Genomic DNA, 20614 nt, shown 5'->3' with positions numbered 1-20614 from the left:
GGATAAAACTGTAATGTCTTGAGAGTGAAAAGAGAAAGAGAGAGAGAGAGAGAGGGGGGAAAAACGAGTGACATTTGAAACAGCTATGTACGAAGGTATAAACTGTAATCTCACTGTATTAAATGTAACCGGGTTACTTTTTCCTTTACTGCGAGATGCTGTCCAGGTCGGAGAGGAGACATGGTCAGGACGAGAAAAAGAGCGAGTACTGGTGTGAGGACGGGAGGGAAAGTGAGCTGAGGTATGTACAGTGAAATCATAAGCGTACAAGTGGGCAGGGTTACGAGGTGAGGAAGACACACAATCAGGGACAGAAGAGATGTGATCAGGCGATCGGACACAACCCCTGGGGGATCAGCAATCCATGACTCATTGTTAAGGCACCAAACATGATGCTAAAATCATGTTCTTAATACACACACACACACAAAATACATAACTGAAGGTGTAGCTTGTGTTGACGATACGATAACAGTCTTGTGGGAAGATTAAAACTCACACTTAGGATGTGTAAGGTGTAGAATGTTAAAGATGTAGAATGTGTAAGGTGTAGAATGTGTAAGATGTAAAATGTGTAAGATGTAGAATGTGTAAGATGTAAAATGTGTAAGATGTAGAATGTTAAAGATGTAGAATGTGTATGGAGTGGAATGTGTAAGATGTAGAATGTGTAAGGTGTAGAATGTGTAAGATGTAGAATGGGTAAGATGTAGAATGGGTAAGATGTAGAATGAGCAAGATGTATAATGGGTAAGATGTAGAATGTGTAAGATGTAGAATGCGTAAGATGTAGAATGGGTAAGATGTAGAATGGGCAAGATGTAGAATGTGTAAGGTGTAGAATGGGTTAGATGTAGAATGTGTAAGGTGTAGAATGTTAAAGATGTAGAATGTGTAAGGTGTGGAATGTGTAAGATGTAGAATGTGTAAGGTGTAGAATGTTAAAGATGTAGAATGTGTAAGGTGTAGAATGGGTAAGATGTAGAATGTTAAAGATGTAGAATGTGTATGGTGTAGAATGTGTAAGGTGTAGAATGTGTAAGATGTAAAACGTGTAAGGTGTAGAATGTGTAAGGTGTAGAATGGGTAAGATGTAGAATGTTAAAGATGTAGAATGTGTAAGGTGTAGAATGGGTAAGATGTAGAATGTGTAAGATGTAGAATGTGTAAGATGTAGAATGTGTGTAAGGCGTACAATGTGTCAGGTAACACAGAAAATGGAAACTAGACTGGCTCATTTTGGAATGCGCTCCACGACCGGTCGAGATGAGGAGTACTGGATGCTCTTTCTGGCACATCTGTTTATAGAGAAGTGTCTCTCTTTTTACCTGTTCTCTCTATCTCTTCCCACACTCTCTCATGGAGAAATCTACCTGCACCTGCTGCTTACTCGCTTAGCAACGACACACAAAATTCTACAACATTCTGTTGGAAAATACTGTACATATTCGTTGTACGAGTCAAGGTGGGTCAAACAAATGCATGTTCTTGAGTTAGTCTTGGACAACAACCTTGATTTAATAACCCCATTACAATAACCCGCGAGTCTTGACCACAACGGCATGACCCTCGGGTGCGAGGGCGTGACCTGTGTGACCTGACCCCCTAAGGGGAAAGGTTTAAGGCCAGGCTATCATGACCTAAGGTCCTACTGTCGCGGTCGACGGGCTTAAGATTAAAATCAAGTATCAGAACACAAGAGATAAAGACCCAGAGCTTATCAACCACAAGCAAGGTAGACGAGGGATAATAACATAACCCAACATGTATATATATATATTCTTTCTTTTTCTTTTAAACTATTCGCCATTTCCCGCGTTAGCGAGGTAGCGTTAGGAACAGAGGACTGGGCCTTTTTTGGAATATCCTCACCTGGCCCCCTTCTCTGTTCCTTCTTTTGGAAAATAAAAAAAAAAAAAAAAAACCCGAGAGGGGAGGATTTCCAGCCCCCCGCTCCCTCCCCTTTTAGTCGCCTTCTACGACACGCAGGGAATACGTGGGAAGTATTCTTAATCCCCTATCCCCAGGGATATATAAAAATTATATATATATATATATATATATATATATATATATATATATATATATATATATATATATATATATATATATATATATAAGGCTACATGACATTCACAAGAAAGAGATAATTGGACAATCCTGGATGACGTTTGGGTCTATGGTCCAACCCTATGGCTAACTGTACCACACACGTTCTACAATGGTGAGTTCCAAGACACACAAACCTCAACCACTGATACCACAGAAGCTCCATCCAGGGGTTGTAACCTCCCCACCCACCTCTACCTTACACCACGCAGTGGCTACAACCTCCAAACCCACCTCCACAGTGTTTCACCCACTGGTTACAACCTCCCCACCCACCTTTACCTTACTCCACGCAGTGGCTACAACCTCCCAACCCACCTCCACAGTGTTTCACCCACTGGTTACAACCTCTCCACCCACCTCCAACTAGTGGTTACACCCGCCTCCACCGTACTCCACCTACTGGCTACAACTTCTTCACCCATCTCAACCGAGTGGTTTCAACCTCCAAACCCACCTCCACATTGGTTACAATCTCCCCACCCACCTCCACCGCGCTCGACCCAGTGGTTACAACCTCTCCACCCACCTCCACCGTGCTCCACCCACCTCCACCGTGATTACAACCTCCCCACCCACTTCCACCAAATGGTTACAACCTCCTCACCCTTTTGCACCGTGAACCTGGAAGATGTATAAGGGAATAAACAAGTGAGACAGACAACAGAGGGCCTAATGCCCCGTGTATAGGCTGTCTATTTTGAACTTTACTTATTCTCATGTACATTCTAGTGTGTGGAGGACGAGGCAAGGAAAGGTAAGAAGTCTCTCTCTCTCTCTCTCTCTCTCTCTCTCTCTCTCTCTCTCTCTCTCTCTCTCTCTCTCTCTCACTCCACCTCCGGCAACAACAGACGACAGGTAAAAAGACGGGACTAAAAACCCATGTCCTTGTCCAGTACACCTGCATGGCTCCTAACATCACAGAATGAATCCGTGTATCCTCCACTGCCGTACAATATACGTAAGAGTCTAGAATGCATATATGTACACTGTTTACCTGTCGGTCCTTTAGCAGATGCCACAACAGACATAGATCTTGTTTGACGGGTTTTTGAAGGTGTTTCTAGTGTTTACGTTAACAATGTTGGATGGTACATCATTCCAGTGGTCAAACATCTAATGTCAAAATACATTTTTCCCTCCGCGTTACGTCTTTTAGCTTTGAGTTTCATACCACCAGTCCATGTAACTGTAATGTCCTGTATTTTATTACGATCTTGGTGATTCACTTTGTAATTCATTCAAAATTGTGAAAACCTGTAATATATGTAACCGAGACGCCGACGTTTCTTAAGAGAAAAGAAATCTAATCCTTTTTCCGTCCTCGTCACACGTCACGTGACCCAGAGGGAGGGAGGGAGGCCTGGCTCTCGTTGTGGCTCGGTGGGACAAGCCCAAACCTCCCTTAGGTCCAGGGGTTAGGTCCCTCACCACCGGCAGGAGGCAGGGGGCAGCCAGCCCTAGACCACAGAGCCTGCACCTCCTGAGTTGTAGGGAGGTTTCAATCTCCAATTACTACGTCAAGTTTCTCAGGCCTGGCATTGATTTGTCGCCAGTGTTTGTATTTGTTCTAGTTCGCCCCCTCCCCACCCCAACTTTTTTTTTTTCTCTAGTATGGTTACCAGACTTGTGAGTGGTGTGTATCGCAAGTGTGATCTCACAAGAGCATATCAACACGGTTCACTAGTCTGGCCTGGCGTTTTGCCGTCGACTCTTCCCTAGCCCTAAAACCCTATTGTGCGCAGTCTCTTTTTCAACCTCTTTTTACGAGCGGCGAGAGAGTGACTAAGTGTTTGCTCCCCACATCGTTAATGACAACAGTTCGGGGTTATTATCTTCATTTACCTCAGTTACCGGATTTCTGATCATCGCGTTAATGCTACAAACCACGTAATTAAAAAAAAAAAAACTGCACATAAAAAAAATGATAATTGCAGTTGACAAATACAGGTTTTACAACTACATGAACGTGAAGTTACGCGATGATAATCACCACTTCAACTAAAACCTCAAAATGATCTTCAAATAAAACAATTTTGATTATCTCCGGTATGAGGCAATAATTTTTCTTCTAAATGAATTGTGAAACGTGCGTAAAGTCTTCTCAGAATCCTACCAAGATAATCATCTTCAGACCAATTGACCTTCACACACACACTACTGGTTACAAATATGTACAACACTTACCTGTTTCATCATCAAGCCAGCCTGCTGTTATTTCCACCATTAATCTTGTCACAGATTTTCCTTACCTTTTATGTCACTATCAAAACCAAACATTTGTCTACCAACAAACATTGCAATGGTCTAATTTTAGTTTTGTCTACCTTACTATTAGCTCAGCTTTTGTTGGCAAGATTAGACTTGTCTCAAAGTCTAATGACTTGTACATACTTTCCCATTAGCCAAGCTATTGTTTCTGATGATAAAAGGGTCCTAAATGACTCATTAGCCAGACTATTATTTCTCACTATAACCGTATGGTTTAGATGCCCTGCATTTGATCACTAGCCAGGTTACTACTGTTCCAAACAATGTCTTAAGATGTCCCTAACTCATACCTTCTACTTTACCATTAGCCAAGCTATTGTTTTTTTCTAACATCTGGCTCGTCTGGAATATCTAACTCGTATGTTCTACTTCACAGAAGCTGGGCTATTATTTCAATCACTGGCTGGTCTAAAATGTCTTAACATATAGTTTCTAAATGTACCATTAGCCAGACTCTTGTCTCTCACATCAGATGTGTCTACTATTAACCAGCCTAATGTCTTAAACATGGTATGTCTTAGACATTTGCCTTACCTCACTAAGCAGACTTCCAGACTTCCTCTCTCTGGGAGACCCCGTATGTACCTCCTCATGGCTCTCTTCTGAAAAAAAAAAGGAGAAAATACATGAGTGATGCGAATGCTAACTGTGAAGTAATGGTTAAACTAAGTTGTTTAGCACAGTTTACCAGGCCAACATGCAAGTCTTGCCATATGTGGAATATACTGCGAACCCCAAATTTCGTAAAAAAAAAAATCATATTTTACACATATATGTATAAATTCTCTTGCGTAGCAAATGTTACATAGATAATATCCATCATAAGAATTTTACTCTTCATGAAACACATAACTTACATTATTTTCAATGTTTAATAAGAGAATGTCACTAAAATAAACTATACAATCAAATAATCCATTTCAATATATGATTCCATTCAAAAGTCTCTTATTTCCGCTGAAACAGACACTCATTATGAAATCTTATTCTATACCTTCTGTACGTGTTAGCTATCATGTTTTAGCCAGGTAGTGGATGAGTTAAGTCTCGATCGGCCATGGAAGCACACAGCGTAGGATGTAAAACGGTTTTTTCAACTTGGAGAGATGGTGCCGAATGGCAACTTTTCAATTTTTTTTCTCATGTCGTGTACTCTCACTCTACATATTAATCAATTGTTTTACCGAATATCCCCTAACTCAACACTCTCCAAATATCCTGATCCTTGCTCCTATCCCTCCCCTTTTCCCATGACTTCCGTCATAATTTTTCAGGTTTTTATCCTTTGCAGTGGAAACAGTTGGCAACTGCTCCATTTCCACGACAGCCAATTACGTGGAGCATTGACATACTATCACTATTGATCATACTTTGAAGATTGTAGACCTGTTAAACGATCTGTTAAGTGATTAGTGTGTTCAGACAAAAGTCTTATGTGCTACCTTACTTTAAGTGTTGGTAATTTAATACAGTAGTTAATAGACTTTAGCATTACTATTTATTCCCCATACCATGTCCTCCATTTCTAATGATACTAACATGTTTTTCTTCTATTTAGGGAGGATCCCCGGATGTTTCACTGCAAAATGCATCATTCTTTCCCATCCACACCAACACCAGTGGTTGTTAAATTACCGTAAACACAACGCGAGGCCATGTAAACAAACAAAATACACACACACACACAAAAGTATGCATTATATCCGTGTTAAGTTCCAACCAGGTACAGTAGATTTCACAGTTCATTATGTTAATAAGAGTCCGATGTAAACAACAAACAAAATTCACCCCCACAGGAGATACAGCATTTGTAAACACCACCTTGTCTCTGGTGATGTTGTAACGAAGCCGTTGGTAAGCTAAAGTTATAAATGAGGATATAACGAAGAGATGGGCCAAATGTTGTGAGCGTGGCCGGCGTCTCACAAGGGCCTCTGAGGCGCAGTGGTTAGCGTTGCTGACCATAACTCAAGCACGGGCCCTCATGGGTTAGAATCCTAGGCGCGCCACTCGGCCCACAGGCAATTCCAGCTGAGCATCCTTTCGTAAGGGGGCTGGTCGATCCATAAGTACCTGGCTTAGGCTGGTGTGCGTGTTAATGTAGCTATTTGTATTGTACGAGGTAAAGTGGAGTTATACACTCATGGTGACTCTTGAATATTCCACATATCCTACAACCTTCTCCCTTCTCCATGTTGTCCACATATTTATCACATCCTCCTCCTCCACTTTATCTCAGTCATCCGCCAGTACTTCTTTACATCTTATTTTATAAACTCTGCTTAATTTCGTGTTATGTTCTCTAGTTGTCCTAACCTTACACCTTTTGAAAAACTGTTTACGTCGTCAATACAGTTTATAAATCTAGAGGCTGTGCTCAGGTTACCCCTCACTCTTCTCTCTTCGTCGGTGGGCAAATCTAAAGCCTCTTATCTTTCCCTGTAACTCCCCTTCCCTTAATCCCGGTGCTTTCTTTGCTCGTCTCCTTCGTTGCTTCTTGAGGTACGATGACCAGTTTTAAGAAGCATATTCTAGTTACGACCTTACGAAAGACACGAACAGCTTCCGAAATATTTCCTTATCCATATGCGTGTGTGTGTGTGTGTGTGTGTGTGTGTGTAGTGTAGTGTAGTGTGTGTGTGTGTGTGTGTGTGTGTGCACAGCAGTAGACATGGTACATATAAACAACGTAGAGACGGGGCAACACTTGGGTGTAAAACATTCTCTCCGTAACAGACAAATAGCAATCACACGGTCGCTAGTTCGAGGTTGACCTTGTGCTATGAGAGTGGCACAAAATAACAGAACTATAGAGAGATGAGACTAGGATCGGTGACGTCACACACGCGTGAGACTTGGCGGGAAGCCTGGCTACAGCGAACCCTCCGCTCCACACGGACCAACCTTAGCGAACCTTCCGCTCCTCCACACGGACTAACCTTAGCGAGCCTTCAGCTCCACACGGACCAACCTTAGCGAGCCTTCCGCTCCACACGGACCAACCTTAGCGAGCCTTCCGCTCCTCCACACGGACCAACCTTAGCGAACCTTCCGCTCCTCCACACGGACCAACCTTAGCGAGCCTTACGCTCCACACGGACCAACCTTAGCGAACCTTCCGCTCCACACTGACCAACCTTAGCGAGCCTTACGCTCCACACGGACCAACCTTAGCGAACCTTCCGCTCCACACTGACCAAACTTAGCGAGCCTAACGCTCCACACGGACCAACCTTAGCGAACCTTCCGCTCCACACGGACCAACCTTAGCGAACCTTCCGCTCCTCCACACGGACCAACCTTAGCGAGCCTTACGCTCCACACGGACCAACCTTAGCGAGCCTTACGCTCCACACGGACCAACCTTAGCGAACCTTCCGCTCCACACGGACCAACCTTAGCGAGCCTTACGCTCCACAAGGACCAACCTTAGCGAGCCTTCCGCTCCACACGGACCACGGACCAACCTTAGCGAGCCTTCAGCTCCACACGGACCAACCTTAGCGAGCCTTCAGCTCCACACGGACCAACCTTAGCGAACCTTCCGCTCCACACGGACCAACCTTAGCGAACCTTCCGCTCCACACGGACCAACCTTACCACACCACTTCCTATGGCTGCTCTTGTCACTGCCATCACCCCGTACTAACTAGATCAGGTACTTCTAACTTATAAATACCTAACTTTGAAGGAAACTCAGAGTACCACTATGGGATATGACGTGATTGTGAATTGATACATTTCTCTGAGAAACATCTATGTTACTTATATACTTCCTGGCCCAGTTCTTTCCGTCTTTATGAGGTTCCTACAGCACTAAGGAAGCCGGTCACGTCCATCAGTCGTGACCACGGGTCATAAAGTGTTGTGAAGTTGTGCGTGTGTGTGTGTGTGTGTGTCTATGCGCAGCGTGCAAGGTACCCAAGTAGAAAGTGCTCGGTGTCATCTCTATGCCAGTTGGGCATGAAGTGTCCTGGGTTACTTGGGCATGAAGTGTCCTGGGTTACTTGGGCATAAAGTGTCCTGGGTTACTTGGGCATGAAGTGTCCTGGGTTACTTGGGCATAAAGTGTCCTGGGTTACTTGGGCATGAAGTGTCCTGGGTTACTTGGGCATGAAGTGTCCTGGGTTAATGAGGCATGAAGTGTCCTGGGTTACTTGGGCATAAAGTGTCCTGGGCTACTTGGAAACGGTGTTTGTAGTGCTGTTGTGATGGGCGACGTCCGGAGTACGTGTGAGTGATGGTGACCCGTGTTTGTCTGGAGAGTGTGGTTCCTGATGGGTGTATGTATATTTGATGTCTACTGTAGTACCGTATCAGACATGGGATTTCTGTTTCAGTAAACTTTCCAATATTGTCCTTCGCTGTTCTAAAGGTGCCTTCTTCTTAAGCTATCAAATGCTTCCCTCATCTCACAGAGAAGAAATTAACTTTATTTTTTTCTGCAAGCATGGTAACAAAAATGCAAATTCTTCCTATTATGTACACGTCTTGAGTAAACGATCATTTTAATCTAGTTTACGCAACCATTTGTCCACGCATTTGTTCGTATCTAGTCTATAGTTTACGCTACCATCTGACCATACGCATTGTTAGTATCTATTCTATCATACTGGGTTACAAGACTGGTGTTACGTCTAGTACTGATCACTTCTCCTCGCCTTTACGACCTTGGTGATGGTGTTAATACAATGTCTCTTAACTTTTTGAAAAAAACTGCTTTTGTTAATCTAAATCAGACCGTTGTCTAACCCCTTCCCTGGCGTCTATATTCTATACTAGAGGAACCTGAAGACCATCTCGTAGCTGTACTTTTTTGACATGCTAAGATGATGCGGAAATATGATCTCTATTTACGTTATACGATGTACAAGAATAATCTGTGGAACGCTGTTTGTAACTAAACCATCAGACTGTCGAAGGTGTGGCAGATGGAAGGTGAGGAATCGAGATCCAAATAACCATCAGGTTAATGGCTGATTACTTCGTCTTTAGGTCTATCGACTGCTCGGGTCATTATGGCTGACAACGTCGTATTTTTTGTAACTGGAGACAGCATATGATAGGGTTGATAGAGATGCTCTGTGCCAGGTGTTGCTTTTATATGGTGTTGGAGGAAAGCTGGTAGAAGCATTGAAGAGTTCTTTCTATCAAGACTGTAAGGCGTATAGTGTGAGCAGGAAGACCGAGTGATTGATTCCTGGTGAAGGTGAGATGTAACCATAGTTGTTTAACTTGTTTACCGATGGGGTGGTGAGAGAGGTGAATGAAATGGTCCTGGAGAGAGAATCATGTATGCAGCAAGCAGTCTGCTGAAGGCAGTGGGGCTGAGAAGCGAGTCATTCGTTTGCTGATGACGCAGCCCTTGTGGCAGATTCGACTGAGAAACTGTAGAAGCTGGTGTCTGAGTTTGGGACAGTGTGTGAAAGGAAAGTTAAGAGCAAATAAGAATAAAACCAATGTTATTGGGTTTATCTAAGGAAAGGAACAGGTTAACTGGAGTGCGAGTCTGAACGGGGAGAACCTAGAGGAAGTGGTGTATTTCAGATACCAGGGAGGAAGCACGTAAGCAAAGGGAAATATGGAAGTTTAAGTGGGCCATAGCGAGGGTGAGGGTGCTAAAGTCTTGGACGTATTAAGAAATGTGTGGAAAAAGAGGTCGTTGTCGGTGAGGACAAAGACGGTCACTATTAATGGTACACAGCCCCGATGGAGCTGTGTGGGTGAGAGGCGTCGGCTCCGGACAAGAAAATATGAAAGGGTGAATGTAAATGTGCAAGATATACTTCATGACGATACGTAGTGTGACTCAGGAAGGTTGATGGAATGAGATATGATAGGGTAAGAGAGAGGTGTGATAATAAGAAGAGTATGGGTGAGAGTGGTGAAGAGGCTGTACTGAAATGCACTGGTTAGTTCAACCAGACTCGGAGATGCTGGACAGGTTCGAATCACGTGAGGGAATGTGTTCAGTGCAATAAAAAGAACGAACATCTCAGTAAGGAGATGAAAATAGAGAATCAAGAGCGGAATCGTTGGCCTAACAGTGAATAAGGTTAGAGGTTGAAGAGGTCGTATCTACACTGACGGAGGAAGAGCACTGGCGACAGGAGAGAACCCTAAGGTACACCACTGTTGGCAGAAGAAGGGGGTTGAATTCGCTTATCAACGACACAGGAGGTGTGAAAGGAAATATAATTCTACGTGTTAGGGAAAGTGGGAGTTGAGGAGACTGTCAAAGACTTTGGGGACAGTAGAAGTGAAAGAGAAAGGGTGATAATCAATAAGGTGAGAACGGCCTCTTTTCTTAGGGAGGAGCTGGAGCACAGCAAGATTCGAAAAAAGGAAGGTTTGGGTAAATAAGTGACGACAGAGGCAAGTATTAGATCGGGGCTAACCTAGAGGCTCGAAGACTCGCTTTCTCCTCTCGTGATTGTATGTCAGCAGCAGCAGAGACCCGGTGTCCCGAGCGTCAAACGTATTGTCGTGGTTCACACGTCGGCCGCAGTAACACTAATGACCCTCGAGTTGCCGAAGATACGGCAGAGTTCCCGGAAGACGCGGCTCCATTACCACAAGGTCGTTGACGTAAGCTTCATAGGAGAGATGATGAACCCGCTCGGCTTGGATCAAAGACTCGTCGGAACGTCTGGGCCGCATTATGTCATCCAAAGGGCACGCGCACCGACTCGAACAAGCTGAATGACGTAGCGACACCACCGGTCTTGGAAATGTCAGCAAGTTCCTCGGGAATCTGGTTGAACGACCGGCCTAGATTTGTCTTCGAGAAGATCAATAGGTCCATGGAGGTCATGGACGGTGTCCTGCTGATGTGGGGTGAGGTTGTGATCCGGCTGTGTGTGTGTTACCGGCTGAGGGCAATGTAGTCATCGAAGTGAGCCATGCGTCAGGGAAGGACTTGGGAGCGGCAAGGCTCAGTTGGTGGGGAGGACGAAGGATGCATATAATTCAACATCTTGTCGAACTTACCCAGGGCAGCTTTCATCCGCTACGGTACAATTGTCGAGGGTTGGCGCAAGTAGGAGGTCCCGGTGTGTGTTCATGGTGAGCGAGAGAGAGTGATAAGACACTGGGGTGGAGGGCAGGGCGTAGCTAACCACTCGTGGGTCATAGCAAATCTATTCTGCTGAACATTGAGGGGAAAAAATTCCGCCACAGCCGTTGTTGAAGACGATCGCCAAGGGGGGGGAGAGGTTTGACCTGACCAGAGATGGATCTCTGTATCACTGGCCATAAGGGAGTGCTGATGGTGGACGAGGAGATAGAGTGACTGTAGGGTACGGAAGAACACACTCCCCTGTCCTTGTCAAGCAAGAAGCGGCGGCTGGAAAGACTGCAACACAAGTAGAGGGGAGAGGCGTCCTGGTAAGTGGGGGTATTGGCAGTAAAGTGCCCACTTGAGCAGTTACCCCCGACCAAGTGGAGAATGTCTGGAAGTTGCGGTACTGGACGTCTGCGTGAAGGAGAGGGCAGGCTGGTGCCAAAGCCGAGATGGGATGGGATGTCCACCAGATCCTTAATAGCGTTGAACGTTGCCCCCCAAGGAGTGAGCTCCCTCCTGCAGCAGAGAGAGAGAGAGGCTAATGATGATGATAATCTGATGGGCTTGTGTGTGGTCGATGCAATCTGCAGGAGAGCAAAGGCCGTCAGCGGTGGTGAGTCGTGGTGAGTGCCAGTGGCATGTATGGAGATGACCACTACCACAGCCGGGCATCGGGAGGGAGCTGTAACCTCTGTTTTGTGTGGCAGATGAGACGGAGGTGGGACGACGCGCAGTTACCAATGGTGTGTGTGTGGGTGTGGGGAGGGGGTTTAAAGAAGAGCTGGTCATGGCACAATTCCCCGGAGGCTTCGGCAAAAGGGTGTCCTTGATGACGTCGCACAAACTACAAACAGTATCAATCCTGAGAATACGACTATGGTCGACAGTGGCCCGGTCAAAACTCTGACGTCAGAGTTTGTGTACATGATGAGGGAAGGAGAGTTGGGAGAACGATCCAGCTGGCGTCCAGGTCCCGGGCACTGGTGGCTGGCTGTACGGCGACGTGTTGAAGTTTGCATCAGCTGTACGACTGCCATGGGGTCGTAGGATTGTACTCTGGGGGGGTGTTTACTACTGTGGCTAGGTTGTGTGGCATTAGTCCTTTGGCTAATAAGACGTCTAGTGTGTCTAGCTCTTTCTAGACAGCGACCCAAGGAGAGTCTACTAGTCTTTTGAGAGGATAAAACTAAACACCTGCGAGAGACGAGCCGTTAACCATCAACCTGGGTTGTTGAAATGACTATATGTCGACAGCTAAATGGTCATTACGCTTGAGATGGTGAACATACCATGAACATACACAATACATCAAGCTCGGGACGTTTGTTTATATACGATGTAACGGATGGTTTCAAATCCCCTACGCTCTGATTGGTTCGACTTAAGGGGAAGGGTGCTTCGCCCTAGATTAGTATAGGTTTACTTCCTATGTGTGTCTGAGGTTCATATATTAGATTATGATCCGTGGTATCGGCTCCAGCACTTGTTTTAGATACTCGGGTTTTATACCTTCGTGAAAAAACGTCTCGTTGATTTTAGTTTGTTTCCGGTCGTTTAAGATTTATTTCCAGTCTACGACCAATAAATACCCTAAGAGTGTGAGGGAGTAAACTTGACTTGTGAGGGAGTAAACTTGACTTGTGAGGGAGTCAACTTAACTTGTGAGGGATCAAACTTGACTTGAGGAAGTAAACTTAACTTGTGAGGGAGTAAACTTGACTTGTGAGGGAGTAAACTTAACTTGAGGGAGTAAACTTGACTTGTCAGGGAGTAAACTTAACCTGGGAGGATGTAAACTTGACTTGTGAGGGAGTAAACTTGATTCAGTGTGGGATTAACACAATGTTTCACCTTCATCAATACGGACGCATCAGTGAAGACTGACTGACCCACGTCCACCATGGTAGACCATACACGAATCTGGCACACAGCTGCTCGTCCACGCCACCACACCCCAACCCACCCCAACCCGGCAGATGACGCCACAGGGACCGGAGGTGAGGTGGGGGCTGCGCAGCGCCCCCCGCCCGTCCCTCTCCCAACATTCACCTGATGAATGTGGTGCAGGGCAGACTGGCTGACCCTGGTGGTGGCTGGTGGCTGGTTAGCTGGTGGTGGCTGGTTAGCTGGCTAGCTGGCTGGTTAGCTGGTTAGCTGGCTGGATGGCCACTTTCGTAACTCACTTTCGCTCCCGGCCTTCACAACGGTCGGGGGTCTCCTTCCCTTTCTATCGCGACGAGCGGGTTTCGAAGACACGAAGCGGCGACAAAGTTCTCTTGGTAAATTCTGAGGAAAGGTTCCTTCGCGCGCGACCCAGGCCGAACGAGAGAGAGAGAGAGAGAGAGAGAGAGAGAGAGAGAGAGAGAGAGAGAGAGAGAGAGAGAGAGAGAGATGATGGTCCAGATCTTAATGTAGCTCCGGTTCGTCGCCTGAGCCAGAGTCAATTGTATAATTCGTGTTTACGGTTTTCTAGGACGTGACCCATTCGTGCTGACGTTTTGCTATGACGTAACACATTCGTGTTTACGTTTTCTATGATGTGACACATTCGTGTTTACGTTTTCTATGACGTAACACATTCATGTTTACGTTCTCTATGACGTAACACACTCGTGTTTACGTTCTCTATGACGTAACCATTTGTGTTTACGTTTTTCTATGATGTAATACATTCGTGTTTACGTTCTCTATGACGTAAACCATTCGTGTTTACGTTCTCTATGACGTAACACATTCGTGTTTATGTTCTCTACGAGTAACCCATTCGTGTTCCTTTTTCTATGATGTAACCCATTCGTGTTTACGTTCTCTACGACGTAACCCAATCGTGTTTACGTTCTCTATGACGTAACACATTCGTGTTTACGTTCTCTATGACGTAACCCATTGGACTACGCCTCGTATGTCATGTTGTTGATCCTGGAGGTGTTGTGGCCACAACTGACCAGGGTTGTGATGGTGAAAGGGTCGACCGGGACCCGACTGTGTGGCCTGTGAGGTTGTGACATGAGTCGAACCAGTTCAGAGGTTAGGTTCCCTCCACCAGCACGGTACACTAGACGGTTCCCTCCACCTGCACGGTACACCAGACGGTTCCCTCCACCTGCACGGTACACTAGACGGTTCCCTCCACCAGCACGGTACACCAGACGGTCCCCTCCACCAGCACGGTACACCAGACGGTTCTCTCCACCAGCACGGTACACCAGACGGTCCCCTCCACCAACAAGGTACACCAGACGGTTCCCTCCACTACCATGGTACACCAGACGGTTCCCTCCACCAGCACGGTACACCAGACGGTTCCCTCCACCAGCACGGTACACCAGACGGTTCCCTCCACCAGCACGGTACACCAGTGCGTCATGCGTAGTACAGGGGCGACGGAAGACGTAGCCCCGCGACCTTACGTGGCTCGCCTCACGTAACATACACCGGGGGGGCCACAGGTGAGCGAATCTGCTGGGCCGCGTGGAAACGTTTCTCACAGAACTTCAAAGTGGATCTGATGGTCTTCAGTAACACGTATAGCCTTCCCCAGTGGTTGGATGGTCTTCAGTAACACACACAGTCTTCCCCTAGTGATTGGATGGTCTTCAGTAACACACAACCTTCCCCTAGTGATTGGATGGTCTTCAGTAACACACAGCCTTCCCCTAGTGATTGGATGGTCTTCAGTAACACACACATCCTTCCCCTAGAGAATGGTCATGTTCTGCTCTGATGGTGTAAGTCCTCATCCTCTCACACTCCGTTACGCGTGGCGCCACACAGGCCAACCTAGACCTTTTGTTGTTGGTAGTACAACAACCACACGTTCACGTCCTCCACCACGAGGCAGTGTGGTTGTAATAGTCATCTCTCATCTGAAGAGGAGAGCAAAGTTGTGGGCTTCGAACCCGTCGCTAAATGGCCTCCATACAGAATACTAAATGAGCTTTGGCTGTACCATAATACATGACCCTTAACCTGCCTCACTCTGGACTCTCCTTCAGGCAAGAATGACCCACTGAAGGAACCTTCGCCTCTCGCTGAATGTCCACTAAGCTTCTGAGTTCCCAGAGAAGGACTCAATACTTCAGTTGCACACATGTAAAGTTAAGATTCCCCTTCGTCTAGTTATTGTCACGGTTGATAATATATATAGTATCTGGGACACTTCATATATGCTCTTCATGTGTGTGTGTGTGAGGTTTTCTGCGAGAGGGCTAGCTCATATGTCGAATCTTTAAACTGATATGTACCAAAGTAAACTGTCTCTTCAGCCCTGAAACTTGTTTTGTTTAAGAGATGCGAATAATGGTTATCCAAACAGCGGATTCGAGCTGTGCACAGCTTTTTTGTGAGAAGCAGTTTTTCCCTTCTTGATTAAGACCCCGCGAGGGCACGAGACACAAGGAAGGTAACTTTCTGACCATACAGGATGAAAGTTGACGTCGTGACACTTACTTTCAGGGAATCGGGGGGTGGTCTTCTGTACCAGAGACCACACGGTGATGTCTCCAGCAGAGTTAACCCAGTTCAAACTTTCAGATCCAGGTTAAATGTTTTAGCTTCCTGCTCTCGTTCAGTCAAAGGTCAACAACGCTCAGGTTGTCTCCCTCCACCAATTAAACAAGGGGTCGTCACAAGAAGTGTCTGTCACTTGTGGACCGAGGCTGGTGCATGGTTCGAGGCATGGCCGAGATATGATTGCGAAGCATCGCTCAGAATTTCCGTGTTGGCTCGGAGGTCAAACCTCAACTTCTGGAACCCGGAAAAACGGAGGTCTCGTAAAGTTTGTCGTTAATTCCGGTTTCAATTGCTGATGTTTTTTTTTGGGGGGGTCATGATCACTGTGGTTCTCTAAATGATCCTGAAGTTGCTTCCTGGGTCTCCTAAAAGCCAATAGCATTGGCACCTCAGCGTTAGAAGACTCAAACGTCTACTCAGCGCTGAGAGAAATGGTCCATGGGTCGTGGTATAGGGTTAACGCTGGGTTATACATCCTCCCACAAGATGACTGACTTAAGTTTTCGATCCTCGGTGGAATTTTTCTGTACCTCTCTCTCTCTCCTCGAAGAACACTGACGTAGACCATTCACTTGGGGAAGTATGATAAGTGGGTGTCTACTTACACGACGAACGCCTCGAAAAAAATAAAAAAAACCTCCGAAATATGCCAGAATTCCGAGCAATGTCCTCCTTTCTCTAACCTGTCTAGATTCATTCGAAAATCTTGTTGTTAATCTTCGTCTCTAGCAGACTCTCTCTCACCCGTACTGTTTACTGCAGTCTGCCCTTATTTTCCCCACATTTGTAAGGCAAAGTATTCAGCCCATGCTTCATTTTCTAACCTGAACTCAACAGTATTAGATCCGCTTTTGTTCATGAAGCGGGAGATCTAGATCATGACGCAATGTCTCCCAGAGTTCTGGATGTTCTTCATGAACAATGAACACAGGAGCGAAGCGTTTCTGTGTTCTCTGAACACATTCGTTTTTAAAATCAGGAATATAACTTTTCTGGTTCAAATTTCCCATATGTATATTTTGGCATTTCCCGCGTTAACGAGGTAGCGTCAAGAACAGATGACTTTGCCTCAGAGGGAAAAAATCCTCAGCTGGGTCGCGTCTCTGACGTCTCTTCCTTGAGAAAAAGGAAATACAGGAGGGAAGGACTTCCAGACCCCAGCTCCCACCACTTTCAGTCGCCTTCTACGACAAGCAGGGAATACGTGGGCAGTTTACATATATACATATATATATATATATATATATATATATATATATATATATATATATATATATATATATAATCCATGGGGAAAATGAAACATGGACTCATAGGAATATACTTGATCACGCGCAAAATTGTGACCCTTCCCAATATATATATATATATATATATATATATATATATATATATATATATATATGAGAGTCAATGAGATGGCCTTTTAGCATTTAGTTACCCCGCCGTCACTGCACTCCTCACTTCAAAAGAAATTTAATTTTCTAAGTTCTCTAACCATAATAGCTGTTTCCATATTATGTTAGGTTATCTAACCATAATAGCGGTTAGCATATTATGCTAGGTTATCTAACCATAATAGCGGTTAGCATATCATGCTAGGTTATCTAACCATAATGGCGGTTAGCATATTACGCTAAGTTATCTAACCATAATAGCGGTTAGCATATTATGCTAGGTTATCTAACCATAATAGCGGCTAGCATATTACGCTAGGTTATCTAACCATAATAGCGGTTAGCATATTATGCTAGGTTATCTAACCATAATAGCGGTTAGCATATTACGCTAGGTTATCTAACCATAATAGCGGTTAGCATATTATGCTAAGTTATCTAACCATAATAGCGGTTAGCATATTATGCTAGGTTATCTAACCATAATAGCGGTTAGCATATTATGCTAGGTTATCTAACCATAATAGCGGTTAGCATATTATGCTAGGTTATCTAACCATAATAGCGGTTAGCATTTTATGCTAAGTTATCTAACCATAATAGCGTTAGCATATATGCTAGTTATCTAGCATAATGGCGGGTAGCATTATGCTAAGTTATCTAACATATAGCGGTTAGCATATTATGCTAGGTTATCTAACCATAATAGCGGTTAGCATATTATGCTAGGTTATCTAACCATAATAGCGGTTAGCATATTATGCTAGGTTATCTAACCATAATAGCGGTTAGCATATTATGCTAAGTTATCTAACCATAATAGCGGTTAGCATATTATGCTAGGTTATCTAAGCATAATGGCGGGTAGCATATTATGCTAAGTTATCTAACCATAATAGCGGTTAGCATATTATGCTAGGTTATCTAACCATAATAGCGGTTAGCATATTATGCTAGGTTATCTAACCATAATAGCGGTTAGCATATTATGCTAGGTTATCTAACCATAATAGCGGTTAGCATATTATTGCTAGGTTATCTAACCATAATAGCGGTTAGCATATTATGCTAGGTTATCTAACCATAAGAACACTTTGCATATCATGCTCGGTTATCGAAACATAAGGACGGTTTGCATATCATGCTAGGTTATCTAACCATAAGGACGGTTTGCATATCATGCTAGGTTATCTAACCATAAGGACGGTTTGCATATCATGCTAGGTTATCTAACCATAAGGACGGTTTGCATATCATGCTAGGTTATCTAACCATAAGGACGGTTTGCATATCATGCTAGGTTATCTTACCATAAGGACGGTATGCATATGATGCTAGGTTATCTTACCATAAGGACGGTTTGCATATCCTGCTAGGGTTATCTAACGATAAGGACGGTTTGCATATCATACTAGGTTATCTAACCATAAGGACGGTTTGCATATCATGCTAGGTTATCTTACCATAAGGACGGTTTGCATATCATGCTAGGTTATCTAACCATAAGGACGGTTTGCATATCATGCTAGGTTATCTTACCATAAGGACGGTTTGCATATCATGCTAGGTTATCTAACCATAAGGACGGTTTGCATATCATGCTAGGTTATCTAACCATAAGGACGGTTTGCATATATGCTAGGTTATCTAACCATAAGGACGGTTTGCATATCATGCTAGGTTATCTACCATAAGGACGGTTGCTATTTGCTAGGTTACTAACATAGGGTTGCATATTAGCTAGGTTATCTTAACCATAAGGACGGTTTGCATATCATGCTAGGTTATCTAACCATAAGGACGGTTGCATATATGCTAGGTTATCTACCATAAGGACGGTTAGCATATGCTAGGTATCTACATAAGAGTTCATATCTAGGTTATCTAACATATCGGTATCATAGATCAGTTATCTATACATAAGCGTCATTATGCTAGTTATCTAACCATAAGGACGGTTTGCATATCATGCTAGGTTATCTAACCATAAGGACGGTTTGCATATGATGCTAGGTTATCTTACCATAAGGACGGTTTGCATATGATGCTAGGTTATCTTACCATAAGGACGGTTTGCATATGATGCTAGGTTATCTTACCATAAGGACGGTTTGCATATGATGCTAGGTTATCTTACCATAAGGACGGTTTGTATATGATGCAAGGTTATCTAACCATAAGAACCGTTTGCATATCATGCTAGGTTATCTTACTATGAAGGCGGTATGCATATGAATGTGAGCTATCAAATTATAAAAACGGTTTGCATATCATGCAAGGTTATCTTGCTAAAAGGACGGTTTGCATATCATGCAAGGTTATCTTGCTAAAAGGAAAGTTTGCATATGATGCTAGGTTATCTTACCATAAGGACGGTTTGCAATATTATGCAAGTTATCTTACCATAAGGACGGTTTGCATATGTAATGCCAGGTTATCTAACCCATAAGGACGGTTTGCATATGATGCTAGGTATCAACCATAAGACGGTTTGCATATGATGCTAGGTAATCTTACCTCAATGACGTTTGCATATGCTGCTAGGTTAATCTTACCATCAATGACGGTTTGATAATCATGCAAGGTTATCTTACCATAAGGACGGTTTGCATATCAGCTAGTTATCTTACCATAAGGACGGTTTGCATATCATGCTAGGTTATCTTACCATAAGGACGGTTTGCATATCATGCTAGGTTATCTTACCATAAGGACGGTTTGCATATCAGGCTAGGTTATCTTACCATAAGGACGATTTGCATATCATGCTAGGTTATCTAACCATAAGGACGGTTTGCATATCATGCTAGGTTATCTAACCATAAGGACGGTTTGCATATCATGCTAGGTTATCTAACCATAAGGACGGTTTGCATATCATGCTAAGTCATCTTACCATAAGGACGGTTTGCATATGATGCTAGGTTATCTAACCATAAGGACGATTTGCATATCATGCTAAGTCATCTTACCATAAGGACGGTTTGCATATGATGCTAGGTTATCTAACCATAGGGCCGGTTTGCATATCATGCTAGGTTATCTAACCATAAGGACGGTTTGCATATGCTAGGTTATCTAACCATAGGGCCGGTTTGCATATCATGCTAGGTTATCTAACCATAAGGACGGTTTGCATATGCTAGGTTATCTAACCATAGGGACGGTTTGCATATCATGCTAGGTTATTTAACCATAAGGACGGTTTGCATATCATGCTAGGATATCCTACCACGAGGACGGTTTGCCTATATCATGCTAG

General features: G+C 44.3%; 1 protein-coding gene across 4 annotated transcripts in view; it reads right to left on the bottom strand.

Moving 5' to 3' along the window:
* The window catches only part of LOC139759432 (uncharacterized), a 296435-nt gene that overhangs the window by 193236 nt on the left and 82585 nt on the right, over positions 1 to 20614 (bottom strand). For all 4 annotated transcript variants that reach the window (XM_071681538.1, XM_071681542.1, XM_071681539.1 and 1 more), the window contains one exon: positions 4915 to 4982. The gene's annotated coding sequence lies outside the window, so the exon portion shown is untranslated. The remainder of the gene's footprint in view (positions 1 to 4914; positions 4983 to 20614) is intronic.

This window comes from Panulirus ornatus, chromosome 33 (genome assembly GCF_036320965.1).
Source record: "Panulirus ornatus isolate Po-2019 chromosome 33, ASM3632096v1, whole genome shotgun sequence".
NCBI classification, from domain to species: Eukaryota; Metazoa; Arthropoda; class Malacostraca; order Decapoda; family Palinuridae; genus Panulirus; species Panulirus ornatus.
The sequence above is the reverse complement of the archived record's forward strand: the minus strand, read 5'-3'. Positions and strand labels throughout refer to the sequence as shown.